Raw genomic sequence first — 22,506 nt, 5'->3', positions numbered from 1 at the left:
CCCCTTCCTAATTCATGTCGTCCCTTGACACGACCTTATGCAGGCTTGTCATAGGGTTGTCTTCAGCTTTGACTTGAAGGTTGGTCTTCAGCTTGGGAAGTGCTTTGTCATTGAGACTTTTTCTTATGTTTTGTCGTTGAGAGCTTTTTTGTTGAATTTAAGATTGTTTATCCATTGACTTTGTATGACATTCTTCCTCTTTCCATTGATCGTTGAATCTTTTGTCTTCAAGGTTGGTCTTTAGCTTCGAAAGAGCTTTGGCGTTGATGACACTCCCCCCTTCCTTGACTGATTCATATCTGCCATGTTGTTGATATGTGACTTGACCTTTGATTATCAAGAAAACTTTTCTTCTTGATGTGCATTTGCCTCTTTGTTGCCAGTCTTAGCCACCATAAAGATGGATGTTGATGTGTCTGAGCTTGGAGAACACCCTCTTTGTGGCATGGTCTTCATGACGGATTTGCTTTCAAGGTCCACTCCACATTAGGTAGCCAATGTTGGAGCACTGTGTGAGCTACTTTTGATGACTCTCTTGCTGAATTTTTCATTGCTTGTCGTTGTAGGCCATTCTTTGACTTGCCATTGTTTAATGGAGCATTGTTGTCAGCCTTGGAGATAAAAGATTTTCTTGATAAGCATATGCAAATCTGTAATTTTTTCTCCAAGTCGTTGTCGATTGATTTGGGTAGCCATTTCTTTATTGTTGATGTAGAAGGAATATATATACAAAAAGTTGATGATGAGAGTTTCTAGATTAGGGTCTTAAAACCTAGATGACCAAAGGAAAAAAAACCCGGTGGAAAAAAGTTCCTTTGGTATACACTCTTATTGGAGTTGAGCATTTGGACTTGAAGTACCTGTTATGCAAGGTGAGTGCTTGGGAGAAACAAAGTGTCTAATGCAAGTGCCAATTATGGGACACTCTATATGCATACAAGAAAATTTTCAAACAAAAGCATGTAGTGTAAGAAATGGAGTTGATGGGTGCTTCAAGGAACAAATGTAGCACATGTGACATCAAGGATGTCTCAATAGCTTCCACGTATCTGAGAAGGGTTTTCAATGTAGAAGCTTCTCTACTCATACCTCACTGTGCTGAGTGTGTGAGTGTCTTTTGGACTTCCTCCTTCACTTACCACTATACTACAATGACTTCGACTCTTATGCTCACCTATACCAGCATGAGTGACACAATGTAATTATGCTCAACTCTTCCATCTCAAGCAGTACCTAGAATAACTAAGATGCTTAGACCACAGAGAATATTACATGAAGATTTGGGACTAGCGCATTGCTCATTTAGTGGCTTAGTTGTCCAACTCTGACTTGTATGCCATGTATTTTTAATGGCGACTTGGACTTACCTGTTCAAGGCCAGAAACCCAATTCCATAAGTTCTGGAAATTTAGGCCTTTTCCATTGTGTTGGTCTTTGGATGCCACCATTTTGTCGAGTAGACTGGCATACTTTGGCTCCTCTTGACTTGCTTGTCGTATGTTCACACTGCTTTGTGAAACAAGTCCTTCAGCTCTTGTAGGGACTGATGGAGCCTTTGCTTTATCTTGCATGAGAAGTGGTTGTCGAGATGGGTGGGTTCTCTGTGATTGAGTTTCCACGAGTGATTTTGGAACCCACCTTGTCTTTGGTCCTTGTGTGACCGTCTTTGGCATTTTCTCTTCTGTTGTTGCTTGATTGACACTAGGCTTCGGTATCCAGACCTGATGATTTCCATTGTAAAAGCATTTCTTTTGCAATTGATGACGAGGTATCCATCTAGAGATTGCAGCAGCCTTGGTTGAAATTGGCTTCTGTTGGATGTTGGTTGTCATTGCTTGCCTTTGGGTAGAAGCTTGTGCTGCATGATTTCTCTTGGTTGTTCCAGATTGAGCTACAACTTTTCGTAACCATATTTGAGTGTTACCTTCATAAAATCCTTGTGCTTCGAGTAGTTTCGAGTCGCATTTCTTGCTTGGAAGGTCTTTGCTTTTGCCTTTTATGGTTTTTCTTTCTCCTATTTGAGTTGTTTGTCTTGCGTTTATAGCACATCTTGTTCTTTGTAGCATGTGTTCATTGATCTGAATAGATCCAGGCTGTTACTTTAGAATTTTTGGCCCAAACATTAGTGTCCCCTTGGAAGTAGCCTTGAGAAGTTACTGACTCATTTGATGTTACCCACCCTATCACCTTTTGTTGATGTTGAACTTGTGCTTCATGTATCCAAACTGGGTCTTTGACTTGGATGTGCTTTTTGGACACTAACACTTGGTTGATTCTCTTCGGCTTCTTCCTAATGCTTTGATGTGATGGAAACTTTGGTTGATAGACTTTTTGTTTTGGTTTCCATTGCAATGTTGATGGTTTGGCTCTTGATGTAGAGGCTTTTTTGGAAGTTTGATGGAAGATTGTTCAGGGTAAAGTCGTCTTGCGAACTTGATATACTTCAGTGGTTACCTTCGCTTTACCTTTTTCCGTGAGGGTTGGTTGCTCCTTTTTTGCATGGACGTGAGGTGCTTTTGGGGTTTTTGATGGTGTTGTTGCTGAAGATTTTCCTTGTGGTTGAAAGAAGATGTTCCTCTAGCTTTCTGTCAAGACCAGACTCTCTTTGATGTGATGGGATTCAATTATGTGGAAAGTATCCTTATACTCCCCGGTACTCAACTTGAGTATGGCTTCTGCCATTCTGAAGCTAGGAATTGGCATTTTTTAACTTGTGTACACAATGTCCTCTAGCTCTTTGATTGGTGGCTTTCCCATCATGATCCATGTTCCATAAGTCATTAGATTCTTTGTCGTGTTTGGATCTATCACAGTTGAACATGTGATTTTGAGTCGTGTTTCTCCACATATGCTGAATTTGATCATCATAGGAGACAATCGGTCTTCTTCCTTGTCCCTGTTCTTCTTTTGATCTTGTGTTTGGTGAACATTTTCCATTGAACTTGGAAACTTTGCTCCTTCATCTGCTTTCAATTGCGCTCATTCTGAAGTCGGCTTCTTTGAAACGGCTTTTTTTTATTCTTCAAGTATGTCAATAATGACATATTCTGGTGGTTGCTCCGCTTCCTTCATTTGCACTTTGGCTTCATGCTCCATGATGTCGCTATCTGTTTCAGCTTTTCTGCTTTCACACTCACAAACTTCATTAGCTTCCTTTAACACCTTTATCGTAAACAAGGGAGTCATATCATACCCATCTTCATCACAAAATTTGGTCGGGGTCACCTCATTCATGCAAACATCAAGAGTTGCCAGTATTTGATCCCATCCAAAGGATTCAAATAACTCCTCTGGAAATGGCTCTGGTACATATGCCGCATCTTCTACTGAATGCTCTAGGATGCAATCTTCCTTTCTAAAACTTCCACTCTCAGGAGCTCCGTACATCCAAATATGCACTTTGCTTTCCAAATCAATTGTGGAGTTTAGGTCTTCCCCCGAGGTTCGCACTACATCTCTATAACTATGATCTTTGACACTGATTTTTGTAGTGACATCCATGTTTCTCAGGTAGATATATTCATAGCCCCAATCTTGTACCATTTTGAGCTGACATATGAATGGTTTGCCCAATATGATATCAAAGTTGCTGCTCTCGTCAAATTCATTATGGAAAAGGTGTGCTCATACTGGATGCCACACGAGGATACAATGATTTGTTCTAATATTCCAATCGGTTTCTCTATGTATCCATCAGCTAATTGCAGTTTCATTTGAGTTTTCCTAAGAGCAGGCTTTCCCCATTTTTTCCATATCTCTTTGGTTGCAATGGCAATTCCTGTCCCACTATCTAATATAGCAACCGTCTTTACTCCTTTGTACTCAAGTGGTAAGGTGGTGTTTCCTTCTTCGCCTTCATAGTAATCACCCACCTTATTTACTAGTATTGGCTTTGTCTGTGGTTTCTTAGGCAAGGTGTCATCCATGTTTCTGTCAGTAAGTTGGTCATGTGAAGGGACTTTCAACCCCATGTTTTCCAGGTGTTTGCCCATTTGGCCCCATAGATGCAGTCTAATTTTAGTAGCTCTGAGATAAAGTGTGCATTCTATATGAGAAGACATCAATTCATGCAAGCTCTTGGTATCCATCATTTTTGGTGTGGCTTTCCACTAAGAAGGTACCATTTTCAAGTTCTCCTATGAAAGATGGCAAAGTCTTTAGAGAGCGTGGTTTACTCTCTTCAGATGCGACAAACCCGACATTCTCGTATAGAGATCGTATATCTCCTAGGAAAAATTTGTGATCCATGTTTATCTCAGGGATAGGTGCTGACTGTAAAGTAGCAGTACCATCTTTTCGGTTTTTGATTGATTCTCACAAGGATTGTGACCACAATTCTTCTACCTCCAGAATAGGCATCACTGCTTCTCAGCCCACCCCATCTGTGGTATTGGCTACTTCCCTTGTATCTAAAGGTGCCTCAACCCCCGGCTCTTCTTGGTCTCTGTTTACAATACCCTGTCTCTCCAATTCTTGGACTTTATTGCAGATTAGCACCTCCATTTTTGGAGCATCTGGGACATGTGGTTCCATAAGAGCTTGGGCCTTTTGGATAAGCTCCTTGCACATTTGCAACCTCTCTTTTTCATACCCTGGATGAGGGTACGTTCTCCATCTATCCTCTTGGGTTTGGTTGGGTTTTAGCCTAGCTTCATAAGCTTTCAAGATCGCATCCAAAGGTTCAAACACTTTGTCAACCAAGACTGAACCTCCCGAGTTAGTTTTTGACTCTTTAGGTCCCTTTGCATTTCTGTTCCTTTCTTGCTCTTGTCTAAGCTGCTCCGGATCCACTTGAAGAAGGCATCATGCCTACAACATTCATTGTTGCTTTCCTGTTGTAGTCTCGAGTTTTAGGACAGTGTTGGCGTAGATGGTCTATCCCACAACATTCACAAAATACAAATAATTCAATTTGTGGACCCTTGTTTGGACAACTTCGTGCCCAATGATCACCTCCACACTCATAGCATGGCCCTTCTTGTTTCATAGCCAATGGTTGGTCTAGCCTCGTGAGAATGTTCTTCAAACCATACTCTTGATGATTGGCTATGAACATGAGCGTATTCGCATCCATGGAGTACTGGTTTCTTGTGGGTTGTGGCATATGTGTTGGCTGAGTGTATTTGACTACAACTCTACCATCATTCAAAAGAGGTTGTTGCCCTAGCATTTATTGCGGTATTGGTTGAGTGCTACACCGTGGAGTGGGATGATCCCCTCCGCAAGTATTACATATCCTCAATTGAGGATGTCGTACATTTATGTTTTGTTTGTAGCCTTGGTTTGTTCTTCTAATCACTCCCTCGACCACTTGATCAATGATTGGTTCCCAAGGAGTTTGAACATCCTTCTTTGTTGTTGATTCGCTCTTTGGAGAGGAGGCACTACTAGTCGTGTTGTCTGTTTCTTCACTCGCCTCTCCGTAAGCCTTACAATTGTCAACTAGATATAGAGCTTCTCTAGTGACTTGATCAAAGGTCGTGCATCCTTTCAAATGTAGGTCCTTTTTTAGAGTCTCATTTTTTAAGCTCTCAATGAAGAGAACTAATAGCCTCTCATTTTGCGACAGCTCTCTCATAGGACATCTCTCAATGTATTGTTTGAAGCGAAGCAAAGCTTCCTTCACTCTTTCATCCCTTTTTTGTTTGAAAGCGTAGATTTGGGACACTGTGTTGTGTTTGATTCCCCTTTTCAAGAATTCCTCTACAAAATCTTGTAAGAGTTGTGTTATGTTGGAAAAATCATCTCTATTTAATGGCTGGAACCAACTCAAAGTTGTTCCTTCCAATGTCAATCCAAATCCCTCATACTAAGTATGGAAATCTGCAATCTGTTCACCTCTCAAAACTTGTATGAAGAGAGAGACATGAGCATATGGATCCCTCGAGCCATCATATTTTGTCTTGACACATTGAGCCACTTGATATGGTCTTAGTCGTTTTGGTTCAGTCACCAATCTAGCCAACTCGTGGTCTTTTGGAAAGATGTCTCTCATCCTCTCCTCTAGTGTTCGAGAAAATCCCCGTGGAATCCTCTCTGATGTGTACTTTGGCATCGTTTCTATCTGAAAGTAAGTAGAGATCGGAGTACCCTTGTATGTGTATTGTTCTAAGTCAATTGGATCGACAAGTTTGTATTCACGTCCATACTTATCTACCATCAAAACTTGCACTCCGTGGGCATCTGTATATGTGAATACATAGAGGTTCTTATGGGTGGTCAACTCTCTAGCATAGGGCTCTACACACCTGTAGAAGATATATGGATCTCCATTTGTGAACCTATACAAGACCTCATGAGCGTAATCCGTAAGAACTCTCATGGATTCATTGGCTTTGATGAATCTCACTTTTGGTTTGTTGATTAGAGGATGCCTCTACTCTATGTATCCCCCTGTTGTTGGCATTGCATCGTTTTTCATGTCTCTTAGTGGAGTAGAAAACCCTGGTGGTGGATTATCTGTCACGGTGAAGGCTCACTCAAAACTCTCAAGGTAGTCTCTTACAAGGCCACTTGAGCTTAGTGCAACTTATCCCTTTTTTCCCCTGGTAAGGTCTCTCAAAAGTCAGGAATTTGTGACTTCTTGGTCTCTGGAAACTAGTTTTGGGTACTCTAAAAGTTTGGATTTAGTAAATCTGGTAAAACTCACCTCTAAAACCAAAACTAGTTGTGCAATTTCTCGCAAGCTTTCTTCATGGCTATACCTGACTCAATTTGGAGTTGTCTATCAAAAGTTAGAGCACTTTTAGTGAACTGCACTTAAAACAGCACTCAAAACAGTTCTAGGACCAGAACACAGGAACTTTGGCTTGTATCTTGGCCTCCCAAAGGTATTTTTTAGCTCAAACTTGAGATTTGGGATGTCCTCAAGGATATCTACAAGACAAGCAACTCAGATACCCCCACTATGTTGAGAGGTACATGGATCACGATCCATGTTCCCTGTCAAAAAAAAAATTCCAAATTTTGACTGTGTGTAGACAAGGTCACAAGCAGGTTATTTACCAAATTTCATTAAATTCTGAGGTTGAGGTACATGGATTACGATCCATGTTCAACCACATTTGGACTTGATCTCTTAGGAGTTTGTTCTTGACTATGTCCACAAGCTAAATCTCAAATCTTTTTGAATTTGGACTTGGTTTAACAAGTCAAATGGCCAAGACTAGGTCTGCACTGCAGTTTTCTGTCTGTCACCTGTTTTGCTCCCTTTTGACCCAAATTTGCTCAATTTTTTCCAAAACTGGACTTGGGGATATGTTTCCTTGTGTATGTACTACTCATCTAGAAAGTTTTCACTCAAGCTATCACTATGGGTACATGGATCGTGATCCATATTTGGAGCCCAAATTGACTTCTCTTTGTACCATCAGAATCACCATGATTAGAAGGTCCTATGGTATCAAAAATTTTGAAAATGGACGTCTGGATTGAAAGTTATGTCAATTCTGGCACTTTGTCAGAGTACTTGACAATTCTGGGCTTTTGGCTTGGTTTTTAGTATCCAATTTCACTTTTGAAAAGACCACTAGACTCCTTGTGATGTCCTCTAGCTATGATGCAAGTTTGGTATCAATTTGTGACAAAGGAACATGGATCATGATCCATGTACCTATGTGTCAGATTGCACTGAAACTTGGCACACAGCTTTCCCTTGGTCTACTGATGCTTGCTATATGGTTTTTGTGTGATTTGGACTTGTTTAGGCCAAGCAAAAGTCAATCCCTAGGTTTGTTTTAGGGTCTTCCTCTTTGAACAGTTTTTGGCTCTTTTCACCCATTTTTTGAACATTTTTGACAAAATTTCTTTTGAGAAAATTGTTTATCTATGTCTCAACTATCCACTGCTCAAATCTTAGCCAAAAAAAAAAAATCAAAAATTTTTCATGAGATACATGGATCACGATCCATGTTTGGAAGCTAAACTAACATTTTTTGGTACCATCAAGATCAGCATGTTTACTAGATGCTATGGTATCAAAAGTTTTGGATTTCGACTAGTTGTTATCATTCAAAAGCAAGTTTTTATGTCTATCCTGCGGTTTTCGACTAGTTTCTGTATTTGGCTATTTTGACCAACTTTTTTCAATTTTTTGACATTGTGCCTTTTGGGAAAGTTCTTCTAAATGATATCAAGGATGCACTTGTCAAATATCACACCCAAATGTCAAAAAGGTACATGGATCGCGATCCATGTTTGACAGCATTTTTTCATGAATTTTGTTCTGGTGGTTCTCTATGCCCTGCAGATGTCAAATCTCACCCCTTTTTGAATTTGGATCCCAAAACGTTGGAAAAAACCCAACTTTTGTGTCTACAATGCTTGTTTTGTTGTTTTTTCCCTAACAGTCACTTTTGAATTTAATTTGAGTTTTTCTTTCAAGCAAACTTGATCAGAGCAGTTTCCCAATGATGCTCAATGTCACTGATCACTTTTCACCAAAAATGGTTTTTTGGGGTACATGGATCGCGATCCATGTTCCTCCACAGATTCTTGCCAAACTTTCCAAATTGCTTTTAGAGAGTCTTCTAATGCCCTTGATCCATAAATTTTTGAATTTGGATCACTTTTGAGGTCTCTACCATCAAACGTTCAAAAATTCAAAGTTATGATCATTTTTGCCAAAATATGGTTGTCACCCTTTTCTCCCTCAATCTTTTAGCCCAAATTTGATGGTGGTAATTTCTACTTACCCTACTCCTAAGTACTGAAATGAAACATGAAACAAAAACAAACAAAACGGTACAAAATAAAGTCGAAACGGAAAACAGTACAACACTCTGAAAGTATAGAGAAAATCGGAGAATGAAATGCTTTTGGCTATCTCACTCACAACCCTCTTTACTTCTCAAGAATAGATCTAGCAAGTCCTTGACTTCTAGACTCTATCAAGCACTAAACCCCGTGTCTAGCTGCTTCACTGCTAATGTGTAAATGGAATGGAAGGACAAATCTTTGGAAAAGAACGCTCTAAATACGCACTAGGTCACTCACCATCTAAGGATCATATCCCCGGCAACAGCGCCAATGTTAGCGGGTCACCGCGACGGACGTCTGCAGCATAGCTTTCTGGCACTAACATAATGTCAATACTCAGGGAAAGTGACTCGGATGGGACACGGAGACTCTTTGAGATCGCCAATCTCAAGAAGTGAACTTTAACGAGCAACACAACAACTCTACAAGCAAATCAATCACTAAATGATCTAGGAAATCTGTCTATGTCCTTTCTCACAGCTCTAGGTCATCACGCCATTTCCGCACTCGAACGGACTCGAAATGCAACGAAACTTTAGGAGCACTATCCTACCAAGTCTGGTCGCAATCTGACAAGGTACCAAAATCACGATCCATCATGAAAAAGGTCCTAAAAATTGCAACAAAACATGCCAAAAATGTTGTCCTATGGTCTAAGAACACTCTCCTATGGTCAAAACGACTAAAAACAGCGATTTAAGCACTCAAATCTGTAATTATAGCTCACAGACGCTGAGGCAATCTTTTCCATGCATGGGAACCCCCCCATATATTTTTGCCCTTTTACCAAAATATTTCCCATTATATAAGTTACTTTTGATTTTTTCTTCCTTTTTCACAAACGTTTTAGCCTTTATTAAATAAATAAGACTTATGCTAATCAATCACGATGTAGCATAAATAAGTAAGCTTTCTTTGTTGATCTCTCTTTTGACCTTAAATATTAAATATATATATATTACATTATATATTTTAGTATTTTCTAATATATTTTTCATGTATGTATATTATTCCACCCTACCAAATATTTTATTCACTAGTTTTCATTTTCAAACCTCAACCCCACTTTCAAATTTCAATAATACCTCCATCTAGATGATTGCCAATCTTTTCAAAACTCTAGGTCATGTTTTCATACACATGAAGGAGCTTACACTTGAAGGCAAGAGAGAAGTCCACTCAAAGGGGACCACCAAAAGACTTTTGCAGCCACAAATAATACATTATTTGGCTGAATGTTTTAAGTAAAGAAGAACCCCGAATCTGAAGGAGCGTTCAACATGAAAGATGTAGCTCGTGATCTCAACTTTTAGCTCAATTTTTTTCAAAATTTTTGGAGTTATGAACACGGAGATATGATTTTTGTAGTGGACCCCAATTTTCTCGTGTAATGGTGACACAGGCCATCCCCAATTTTCTTCCCTCTAGAATGGCTATGGTTCTACAAGTCTTCAAGCATGATTACAAGAGACAAGGCTCTTTTAATGAGGTCTTCGCAAGTCTAGAGTGATTCTATCACCATTTTTGGAGGATCCATCCTCATCGACAAATATCCACCTTCGACAACCTCTCTTATAATTTTCTTACCTCTCTCTTCTCTCCCTAATAAGCTTATGTCTATCCAAAGTTAGACTATTGTAAATATTTCCTATCCTTTACATCCTACCCACATTCTCTCTCTATTGACTCTGGTATTTTAAATAATGAGGAGACAAGATGGGAGCCACAGTCACATGCACCCCATTTTCCTAGTCACCAGAGTGGGACACTCACTTCAATTAGAAATATTGCTAAATCCTCTCCTCCTTTCCTATATAAGGAGGCCATGAGAGCTCACCATGACACACAAAAAACACACACAACACCACCAAAGAATACACTATGCATTGTGTGTGCCTAGTGCACACACACACACACCCACACCATCACCATCACCGCAATCACCATGCTCGTCTTGAGCATGACCTCTACACCCTTGGGCTATGGAAGATGAAGGGCAGCTAAATGAAGGATGATGGCCATAACCCTCGTGCAAGTCTTCGCCATCAACTCCCACTTATCCGCCATGTGCTCTACCACTCTCTCCCTTCTCATTCCCCTACCCTATGCTCCCCATTTCATCGCCTTATTCTCTAAATAAAGCTTGAGGTTTTGTGAGTATGTTTTCCTGCAATGTTTTGCCCATGTGAGGTGTACGGAAATGCCACCTAGTCTTGTGTTTGGAGTGAGCTTGTGTATGTGTGAAGGGTGTGCGGATTCGTCATCCTTCTGTGGTGCCTAAGTACTAAGCCGCAATACCCCCTCCCTCACTCTCTCTCTCTCTCTCTCTCTCTCTCACTTGATCTCATTTGCCTTCCTCTTCATCATTACTCCCAAGCATCCATCTCTCTTGAATGAAAACTTTGTTATGGTGGTGTGTTGTTTGCGTCCTAGCTGCTGATGCTAGGTGGTGTCCCCTGTTTGCTTTACCATGACAGGTTCGAGGCGCGCCATTCGGTCCCCGGTGTTTTAGAGGCCGTCGGGGCTCGGGGTTCGCTTTTCTCCCTTCATTTGGTGCCCCCACGGAGGAACTTTTCATTTAACCCTTCAGTTTACAAGACTGAAACCCCTAAACTATTGTGAATGGATGAATGGCTAGCAGGATTTGCTAATTGGACGACAGAAGAAGAAGAGCTCCAAGCACAACTAGACGAACTCCGCATCTCCATCGAAGCTCGAGTGCCAGGCGTAACGGTAATTGGTTTGCAGTGGGAGAGTCAACCAACACGCCAAACCCAATGGATATACATAGGCCAAGTGTCAAGAAGAAGAAGGAGAAGGTCGAAACCATGTCCGCAACCTACAACCAACCCACAACAACAAAATGGAAGGAGCTCTACACAATAGAGAATCAACACTATTCTACTTTGAGAATCGGGTAACTCAAGTCACCGAGGTAATTATCACAGTTAGTTTTCAAGTCGCACTTGATGCTACAACACAGATAACGGAATCCTTGGCTCACACTCTCACTAGAGAAACTAGGGATCTACTGAGTTTGTTTCAGGAAAGAACACCACCCTCTCCCACAAGATTGGACAGTGACTAAGCACCTCTAAGCTTCACATGAATCAGTACAACCTACCTCAAGACAGATCACACATACCAACACGTGTACGCTCAATCAAGGTAATACTGGATTTGAAGGCTCACTACCAGCACGTCATTGACACCATGCCAGGTGGGGAGCGGTTTTTAAGGGTTCTGGCATCAGATCAACCATTTGTCTTACCTTTGGTACAAGGCAATGTACCGTTTGAAGTTTTAATCTATGTCCTAGTATAAGAGGGTATACACACCTCCTTGTAAAGAAGAAAAAAAACTTTTGCAATCTAAGCAGTGTGTCTTTCTAGCTCTCTCTCAGTAATCATGGCAAGTGTAGCATTTTCAACATTTAAAGGAAAGAAAGGGGAGGATTTGGTAACAGACTTCCTAGATGACTTTGAAGTAGCTTGTGTAGTGAGCAACAAAGATACGGATGAATCCCGGGTTAGAATCTTTAAGCATCTCATGAAGCTAGAAGCTAGATCATGGTACAATGCACTTCCACAAGCAACCAAGGATGACTGGTAACCCTTAAAAACCGCTTTTAAGAGGCACTTTGGGGGAGGTACCACTTCAGAAAAGTTGTGGGACAAGTTGAGAGACTTGAAGCAGGAGGGTCTTTTAGAATATGCCACCTATGAGTCCAAATTTGTGGATTTGTGGGAACGGTGGGTTGAGTCACTGGCAAGGGGGGAAGCTGCACCCGATTTCCTAAAAAAAGATCGGTTCATGCATGGCTTATGGTCGCTTCTCAAGGAGAAGGTGAAAGGTAGATTCCCGGCTACGTACGAGTTAGCCGTTGAGATTGCTCGCCTTAAGGACAAGAAGCTGCGAATGAAAGCCAAAGAAACCGAGTCAATAGAAGCAGGAACATCGCATCGACCAGCAACTATGACAACCACCATTCCACCACCACCACCGGCTCTTGGGGTAAGAGATGACCAACAAGATATGTTGGCCCATATTACTGACCAACTACAGAGTTTGTCTGTCCACTTAATACAGCAAGGGAGGAGTCAAGAAAGAGATCAAGACCCTGGAAGAGCACGACGACAAAACAGAGAGTATCACTGCTACAACTGCGGAGAAGACGGTCACGGTATGTACTACTGTCCCAAACCACGACAAAACTATACTAGAGGAGGTAGGAGGAACCAATTGTCACCCCCTAGAGAAAGAACACCCCCACCCCGACCACCAACCCCACCAACACAAATTCTACGTCCGCCACAATCACCACTTACAATCATCCTACGCCCACCATCAATTGGTACCCGCACACCAAGTATCATTGGTCTTGCAGAAGAGGTCAAGATGAAGGTAACCGAAGAAGGATCAAGCGAGAAGTTTATTCAAAGAACTGAAGCAGTGGAACAAGAGGTTAAAGAATCAAAAGATGCTACCCAGGTGGGGGAGGTAAGTCAAGAAAATTGTGTTACAAATGTGAGTACATTTTTAACCTTGAATGAAATAGGCACCAAAGCGATCAATCAACAGCATTGGGCAGTAAGAGTAAGAAGGTGTAAAGTGTTGATTAGGCCTCGTCAGAGTAAGAGGAATGCAAAGGGCATGAAAGATACAAGAGAAGAGGAAGACCAGCCTACTAGCAAGGCTTTGTAGAAGGTGAACAACATATCAAGCAAAGGGGAGGGCTTTGAAAACGGAAGCCTGTGCACCAGCATGGACCCAGGACAGTGTAGCAAGCTAAAGGAATCTTGCATCAAGGCAGTTTCACTTGAGGACCATAACGAAGAGGTAAGTATGACTGAAGGTTTGGAGTTGGATATTGCTCCAGAGGCTTGGCAGCCGAGCAAGACTTTATTGTGTAGTGTTATAGACTTAGAGATGGGTAATGCCTCTAGTCTACTGAAGGGTGTTATAAACTTGGAGATGGGTAATGCCTCCAGTATATGTGAGGATGTTCATAGTAAGTTTGATGATCAATATGTTGCCAACCTTTTAAGGATGTTCCAAACTCCTCCACAACACAGCATTGTGTTTGCATGGGATGCATCAGACCTATGGCTATGGCTAGCCGCTATAACATATAGAGAGAAGATCAGCATGGAGATAAGAGCAAAGGAGCCATGGATAGACAAAAACTTGATAGAATGCAAGAATGAAGACCTCCTTCGCAATTTGGTACAATTTTTTACAAATAGTGCATCCTCTCTTTGGAGAAAGGTAAGTGGATTACGCTTGTATTTAAGCCGCAAGGTAGGTGGCTTGCTATTAGCATCAGTAAAGGAAGTTGACATGTTTCAGCACACCCAAAAGAAGCATGATATGCTTGCAGTTTTTTCCAATCATGGCAGTAAACAGGATTCTGAAAACAACTGGAGCTCACCACACCAACAAGGCGGCCATATATGGTGGATTCTTGGCACACTCTTGGGAATCATAATTTTCAGTTCTGTCTTTGCAAGACCCAAGATGCTCATTTCCCCTCTCGCTACTGGTGGTTACAAATTTGGTCCAATTTGGCATGCAAATTTTATTGTTCGGACACTGCAGACAATGATCCTATTTTTCACTTGGGATCCAGGAGGACATTGGCACAAAGTTCTGGAAGCCATGGGCTTCCCCTTTAATCAACCGACACTATTCCAAGGAACAAGCTATCACCCGGACCTGTTACAGATTCATAAATATCCCAGAAATCTCACCAATGGCCAAATGGAATGGCTAGTTCAGAAGGCAACTCGATATCGGATCCTACAGCTAAGCGGAAGAAGAAACAGAGCTAGAGACATGAATGCCTCTAGCCTTAGGGGGAGGGCTAATGAGGCAAGCTTTTCCATGCATGGGAACCCCCCCATGTATTTTTGCCCTTTTACCAAAATATTTCCCATTATATAAGTTACTTTTGATTTTTTCTTCCTTTTTCACAAACGTTTTAGCCTTTATTAAATAAATAAGACTTATGCTAATCAATCACGATGTAGCATAAATAAGTAAGCTTTCTTTGTTGATCTCTCTTTTGACCTTAAATATTAAATATATATAAATTACATTATATATTTTAGTATTTTCTAATATATTTTTCATGTATGTATATTATTCCACCCTACCAAATATTTTGTTCACTAGTTTTCATTTTCAAACCTCAACCCCACTTTCAAATTTCAATAATACCTCCATCTAGATGATTACCAATCTTTTCAAAACTCTAGGTCATGTTTTCATACACATGAAGGAGCTTACACTTGAAGGCAAGAGAGAAGTCCACTCAAAGGGGACCACCAAAAGACTTTTTCAGCCACAAATAATACATTATTTGGCTGAATTTTTTAAGTAAAGAAGAACCCCGAATCTGAAGGAGCGTTCAACATGAAAGATGTAGCTCGTGATCTCAACTTTTAGCTCAATTTTTTTCAAAATTTTTGGAGTTATGAACACGGAGATATGATTTTTGTAGTGGACCCCAATTTTCTCGTGTAATGGTGACACAGGCCATCCCCAATTTTCTTCCCTCTAGAATGGCTATGGTTCTACAAGTCTTCAAGCATGATTACAAGAGACAAGGCTCTTTTAATGAGGTCTTCGCAAGTCTAGAGTGATTCTATCACCATTTTTGGAGGATCCATCCTCATCGACAAATATCCACCTTCGACAACCTCTCTTATAATTTTCTTACCTCTCTCTTCTCTCCCTAATAAGCTTATGTCTATCCAAAGTTAGACTATTGTAAATATTTCCTATCCTTTACATCCTACCCACATTCTCTCTCTATTGACTCTGGTATTTTAAATAATGAGGAGACAAGATGCGAGCCACAGTCACATGCACCCCATTTTCCTAGTCACCAGAGTGGGACACTCACTTCAATTAGAAATATTGCTAAATCCTCTCCTCCTTCCCTATATAAGGAGGCCATGAGAGCTCACCATGACACACAAAAAACACACACAACATCACCAAAGAATACACTATGCATTGTGTGTGCCTAGTGCACACACACACACACCCACACCATCACCATCACCGCAATCACCATGCTCGTCTTGAGCATGACCTCTACACCCTTGGGCTATGGAAGATGAAGGGCAGCTAAATGAAGGATGATGGCCATAACCCTCGTGCAAGTCTTCGCCATCAACTCCCACCTATCCGCCATGTGCTCTACCACTCTCTCCCTTCTCATTCCCCTACCCTATGCTCCCCATTTCATCGCCTTATTCTCTAAATAAAGCTTGAGGTTTTGTGAGTATGTTTTCCTGCAATGTTTTGCCCATGTGAGGTGTGCGGAATCGCCACCTAGTCTTGTGTTTGGAGTGAGCTTGTGAATGTGTGAAGGGTGTGCGGATTCGTCATCCTTCTGTGGTGCCTAAGTACTAAGCCGCAATACCCCCTCCCTCACTCTCTCTCTCTCTCTCTCTCTCTCTCTCTCTCTCTCTCTCTCTCTCTCTCTCTCTCATTTGCCTTCCTCTTTATCATTACTCCCAAGCATCCATCTCTCTTGCATGAAAACTTTGTTATGGTGGTGTGTTGTTTGCGTCCTAGCTGCTGATGCTAGGTGGTGCCCCCTGTTTGCTTTACCATGATAGGCTCGAGGCGCGCCATTCGGTCCCCGGTGTTTTAGAGGCCGTCGAGGCTCGGGGTTCGCTTTGCTCCCTTCAACGCGTAGTCCCGAACCACAACAAAACTGACAATGGTTACACTTGAATTAAAGAACAAAGAGAGAGTAACACAATGCAAGTTTTGGAATTGAAAATATATTACCCAATCATTAGAAAAGTTGATTACAAGGTGGAGCAGCTCGTAGCTCGAGCGTACGTACATCAGAGCTCTGTTCTTCTTCTAAAGATAAGCCTTCGTTTCACATTAAGGTTATTGACATTTATACCTAGGGCATTCTAAATGGCTAGTGGATGACTCACATGGACCTTTACAAATGTCATGGCAGCATTACAACTCAGGGAATTGACCCACTACTCTAGAATTAGGATTTACACAGAGTATTACTACAGTAGCTCGGAGAACTAATAGGGTACAAATGTGGTTTTCGGCTACATGACCAGCCAGGTGGACTCCCATCTGATTTGTCCTCAAACACTTTGCGAGTTACATGGCAATGTCGCCTGGACATATGTGTGGAAGGACCCCATCAATCGGCGAGTTACGTGGCATTGTCAAGGAGTAACTCGACAAGCTCTATTGTGTACCACGCATCGGAATGCATGGAAACTCGACGAGCTAGTTGCATCATGGATGTCACGGTTGGGTGCGGACTGTGGGAAGTGGGTACGGTCTATCTTGCATACACCCTACACGTTTTCCTAAGAGTTGGTCTTCCCCACTTCTCCCAGATTTCCTTTGTAGCAATGGCTACCCCAACCCCGCTATCTAGTATTTCTATAATCTCAACACCCTTGTACTCAAGTGGTAATGTGGTGTTTCCTTCTTGTCCTTTGCAATAATCACCCACCTTATTTGTTGGTACATGCTTTTCTCTTGGTTTCTCAGGCGGAGTTGTTTTCATGTTTTCATCTACAAGTTTTTATCTTGTGGAGGGATTTTCAACCTTATTTTTTCTAGGTTTTTGCTCATTTGACCCCATAAATGTGGTGTTATTTTTAGAAGTTCTACGAGAGTAATGGTGCATCTTATAGAGGGATACATCAATTTATGCAAGATTTTTATGTCAGTCATGTGTGGAATTGGATTCCATTCATATGGTACAACCCTCACTCAAATTTTGTCTCGTGTTCCCCTATAAAGGAAGGTAAAACCCTTAAAGTTTCAGGTTTACTCACCACAAATATTTCTATCCCTGCATCACTGTATAATGACTATATATCCCTAGGATAAATCTCATGGTCCATGTTGATCTCTGCGATTGGTAGCATGGCACTACCATCGTTTATGTTTTTGATTTTTTTCTATAAGGATTGTGGCCACGGCTTGTCCACTTCAGGAATTGGCTGCATCTCGTGAGACTTCGCCTCATCCGTTGTGTTTGCGACTACCCTTGTATCCAATGGTCTTTCATTTCTTGGTTTGGTTGGTTCATCCATGTTGTTTTCTTTTAGTGCACTCGCGTTCTCCTTTTCTAGCACTAGCACTACTTGCTCATGGATTTTCAATGTTTCTGGCTACATTAGAACTTGAGCTGTCTCTATGAGCCTTCTGCACAATTCCATTTGTTTGGTTTCAATTTTAGGATGCAGATAGGTGAACAATATTTGGTATGAATATACATAAACTTATCACATATCAAAGCATTCATTGAGTTAGAAACATTCACACTAACCAACCTGTGCCAATGCATGAGGCAAGATAAAGGACATTCCAACATCACTCTCTCGATAGAAGACTTCTCACTCATGAATCACAAAAATTGTGACAGAAAGAAGGGGGATCTTGTCCGTAGCACTCTAGTGCAACATGCACCCACATTAAAAAACAAATGCATGCCCAAGTGACTCAATGTTCACTTTCAAAAACAAATGCATACCCAAGTGACTCGATGTTCATCTTCAAAAACAAATGCGACCTTGCGCACCCACCATTCAGCTCACACATTCTGGAACAAGACTCCAAATTTCTCGACCCATCAGAAGAACAACCAACGTCACAAATTTTCAAGACAACCAAAACCAGTTGACCCAAGCGAGAATGGAATCGAGGAATGGAACCTCACCTTAATGAGGGTGGCATGCTGAATTTTGGTAGGCACGGAGTGAAGTACACTATAATAATAGTTCTTATATTGAAGCACACACTCTACAAAAAGACCGCCACAAGCCCAAGCACAACACATTTTCACCCCCAGCAAACTGTAGTTTTGGTGGCATCTTTACAAAAAGGGAACTTGGTTGTTTACAAAACCTGGTAGCTTTACCGTGGCCGTTGTAGAAAAAGACCTTTCAAAATTTACACTCAGCCCTCAAAAGCATGTCATTTAGTATTCTAGACCCTGATTGTTTATTCTCCCCTTTTTTTAACAAAGATTACCGCATCTGAGCCATTTTGACTAGGTTGCATTGCCAATGCCAATATCAGTAGTTTGGGAATGCGTTGGGTCCATATTGAAGAACTTTATACTTTGATTGTTTAAACTCCCTTTTTTAACAAAAAATATTCCGCCTGATCCATTTTTGACTAGGCTGCAGTGTCGACGCTAGTAGCAACAGCTCGAGAATGCATTGGGTCCACCAACCACCTGATCTACGATAGCCCTCAAGATTTTGGAAGAGATTGCGGCAAGTCATGATGTTGCATGTGTAGATGAAGCATCCGACAAGATGGGCAACAGTAAGTACACATAGTGGTCTTGGTAGACTATTTTGTGTCTTTTACTTCATGTATTTAAAGAGCCTTCACAAGCATCTGTACAGACCATGAAATCAATTGATAAGTAAAATTCTCATTTCATTTTCAATACGTTTGGATTCACTAGGTGTTTTGGGGCAAGAAATCTACTCTCAATGTCTATTAAAAAATTCCAGTATTGATCTTGATTCACGCTTGTCTATAGTAATCCATGCTCCGAACACATTAAGGCAAGTAAAATTTGTATCCTACATCACTTGTACACCAAATACAACAATTTACTTTGAATCGTTCTCATGCACAACCAATGCACGAATATGTTCAAGTAAAATCTCAATCAATGGGTCACGTAATTACTACAATTAAGGACTTCCTTCTCATATCAATCTGAAAAGCTTAGCCAATTAAGTTTTCTCCAAGACAGGTATCTTTGTATAAAGATGTACAAACACTTTTTCCAAGCACAAACAAAAATAACATTAACCATGAATATAGCCTGTCTATTTGAACACTGGTATTGCTCCTAATGACCTTGGACAACTTTATGTTGCAACTTACAAGTGAATTGAACAGACATTGAGAGATTCTACATGCTGCTAGCTCTCTTTACTCAATTTAGGTAGCAAATATAACCAGCCTTTAAGTCATTGCATTCATTTGTTGATAGGAAAGCATGGTTTATATATGATATGCTCTCGATCCTCCTCCTAACTGTTCAAGAGATGTTGTACAAGCTATGTTCATAGGGGCTCGACCTCTATTCTTTGACAGCCTTGCCTCACTCATTTTTGCTAGCAAAGGTATCACGAGAGGTTGCAGGCGTTTGATAGAAGGGCTTGCATATGACTCGTGGGGTTGTTAATTGAAGACAAAATTGCATTCATTCGTTGTCAAAAATTGTCGTCTTAATAAATCAACGCATCAACCAAGACCTCATATTCAGCCTATAGCTCAAGAGAAACAAATGACAATAGGAAACATCAAGTCACTAACATGATTCCCATAGGACTTGCAAAGATGATGACATAAAAGTTACCCACCAAATAAGCAGTTTGGAGATAGAAGTCATTATTGGTCAAGCCAACTACAACTACTCTTGGCATTTGATTCGCTAGTACCCTATTTTCTCCCACTATCTTACTACCAAGAAGGTGAACAAGGCAAATCCAAGCTCTTATTGTACGTGTTACAAAGACGCCCTCCATCACACGAAGAAGATTTTGACTAGTATCCATAGCAACAACCTGCTATCAGCAAAATAGAAGGGCCAAAACTATCATGCTGAAACATACTTAAAGATATCAATAGAAGCAATGATGATATTCAAATGTGAATTGTCACTTTTTACTTCGTTAGCGTAGTGGAGAAAATCGCAAATCTCCCCTCTCATTCACCCACGTGGAGGCGCTTTCCAGCGCTAAAAAAAAACTCCTATCAAAAGCTCCTGCGTCGTCAAAAGCTACGCGGAATAAAAGTAATTTAATTTTATTTTCAATTAGAAGAGTGAAAGAGTTCCATTTTTTATGTTCTTAAGAATGAACAAAAATGAACAGTGTTTTTATACCTACCATACCTGTTGTGCCTACATATCCTAAAATATAAATGTGCGAGTTCGAAAAGAAGTTTCACCATAAAAAAACACACATGCATTTACATAGAGCATATATTGCATGATCAAACCAAGAAAATTCCTTGTCAACAAATGAACTCATCAAGCCCCATGGCACAGGTAAACACACTTCAAGTAGCACTCAAATTCTAAATTGATAAAAAGAGCTTAGACATTTCTTGAGCCAAGACTTATCAAGCCTTAAACCAATAATCTTTGTGTTCCTTGTGACCTAGGTGATGCAATGAAGATGGAAAGTTTCATGCATCACAAGCATAACATAAACTTTGTAGAAAACATTAACTATCCCAGGCCTCAGTCCCAAGGCCTCAAACACCTTCGAAGGTGGAGAGAGCTAGTGGGGAATGAGGGTAAGGAAGAGGAAGAACAAACATTCCATAGGAGAAAGAAATAGTTCCTCACTTATCATCACTCTTCTTGCTAGCATACATAATAGCATAGTAATGAAGATGGAGAATATGGCAAGCTTAAGCATTGAAGCATGACTCTTGGTTGGATTTGCATTCCATAGCCAAGAGTGTTGGTGTAGGCTCTCACTTCTGACAAGCTTGGAGAAGGAGGTGGAGTTCCTCTACTTTCACCAAGTGAGAATGAATCCACAAAATGAGTGTGTGAGAGGTGTATACCCCCCCCAGCACACCCCTTGCTTGCTTGGGGCGAGTTCTACTTTTTGCTCATGCCTCAAGCTCATTGGACCCCTCTCCCCCCTAGCCAAGATATGCAGCATGCATTTCAAGTACATGGGTAGTCTTTGGACAAGTGTCCTCCTTACCCCTTAGAGAGAGAGAACTTGAATATATCTAGATATTTGTTGAATGGAGCTAGAAGCTCATTGGACCCCTCTTTAGCCCAGCAAATAGCATTCAAGCACACCATGTGGCTAAGCATAGGGAGAGTCTGACATGTGTCCCATGTGCCCCTTGAGAAAAGGGTGCCCTTTGGGTGACTGGGAGGCTAAGTCAAAGATTCCCCTAACTTTGGGGCTTTCCCTCTCCTTTGTAGGGTCTCTTTTTTACTCAAGCACCTTACCCCCCATGGATAGGAAGCTTCTCAAACACCTTCCTCATCAAGCATGACAAGCACCTTAGTCATCAACCATGACAAGGACCTCAAGCACCTTAGTAAGCAAGCATGACAAGCACCTCAAGCACCTTAGTTAGCAAGCACGACAAGCACCTCAAGCTTAGGTCGCGTTCCCACCTCAAGCTAGTCCTAGCTTGCCCAAGGTCAAAGGACTTTTAACACTAACTATTGAAGGTCTTTAATGAAGCTAACCCTAAGGTCTTTTAAGCTCCATTAGATGCACGTTGCTCTTTGATAGACTACCTCCTTTTTGGACACGTATTGAGAAGTAACCATCTCTCCTTTTGGTCCCCTGTTGAGATAGGTCTAGAAGCACATGTCTCTATTCTAACTCTTGTTCCCATTTATTCTCCCACATAAATGATCAATTTAATATGAGAAAATCATTTGGGTTAGTTAGATATTACATTTTATGACATTACCTCTCTCTTGAAATCATAATCGTCAAGCCTAGTCATTAGTCATGTTTCTTAGCGGGTAGAGGATCCCTTTTTACCCTACGACATCATTCCAAGATGGATGACTAATCCATTTGGTGCTTGGGAGACGTAGCTGCCGCAAGCATGTTTGCTCTTTAGTCCATATCATACTTCCAAAGTAGAGTGACAAGTTCTACTTGGTGTTTGGGAGACGTCGTCACCACAAAAATGATTCTAAGCATGCATACTATTTAAATT

Source organism: Adiantum capillus-veneris, chromosome 8 (assembly GCF_014529385.1).
Source record: "Adiantum capillus-veneris isolate H3 chromosome 8, ASM1452938v2, whole genome shotgun sequence".
NCBI lineage: Eukaryota > Viridiplantae > Streptophyta > Polypodiopsida > Polypodiales > Pteridaceae > Adiantum > Adiantum capillus-veneris.
The sequence above is the reverse complement of the archived record's forward strand: the minus strand, read 5'-3'. Positions refer to the sequence as shown.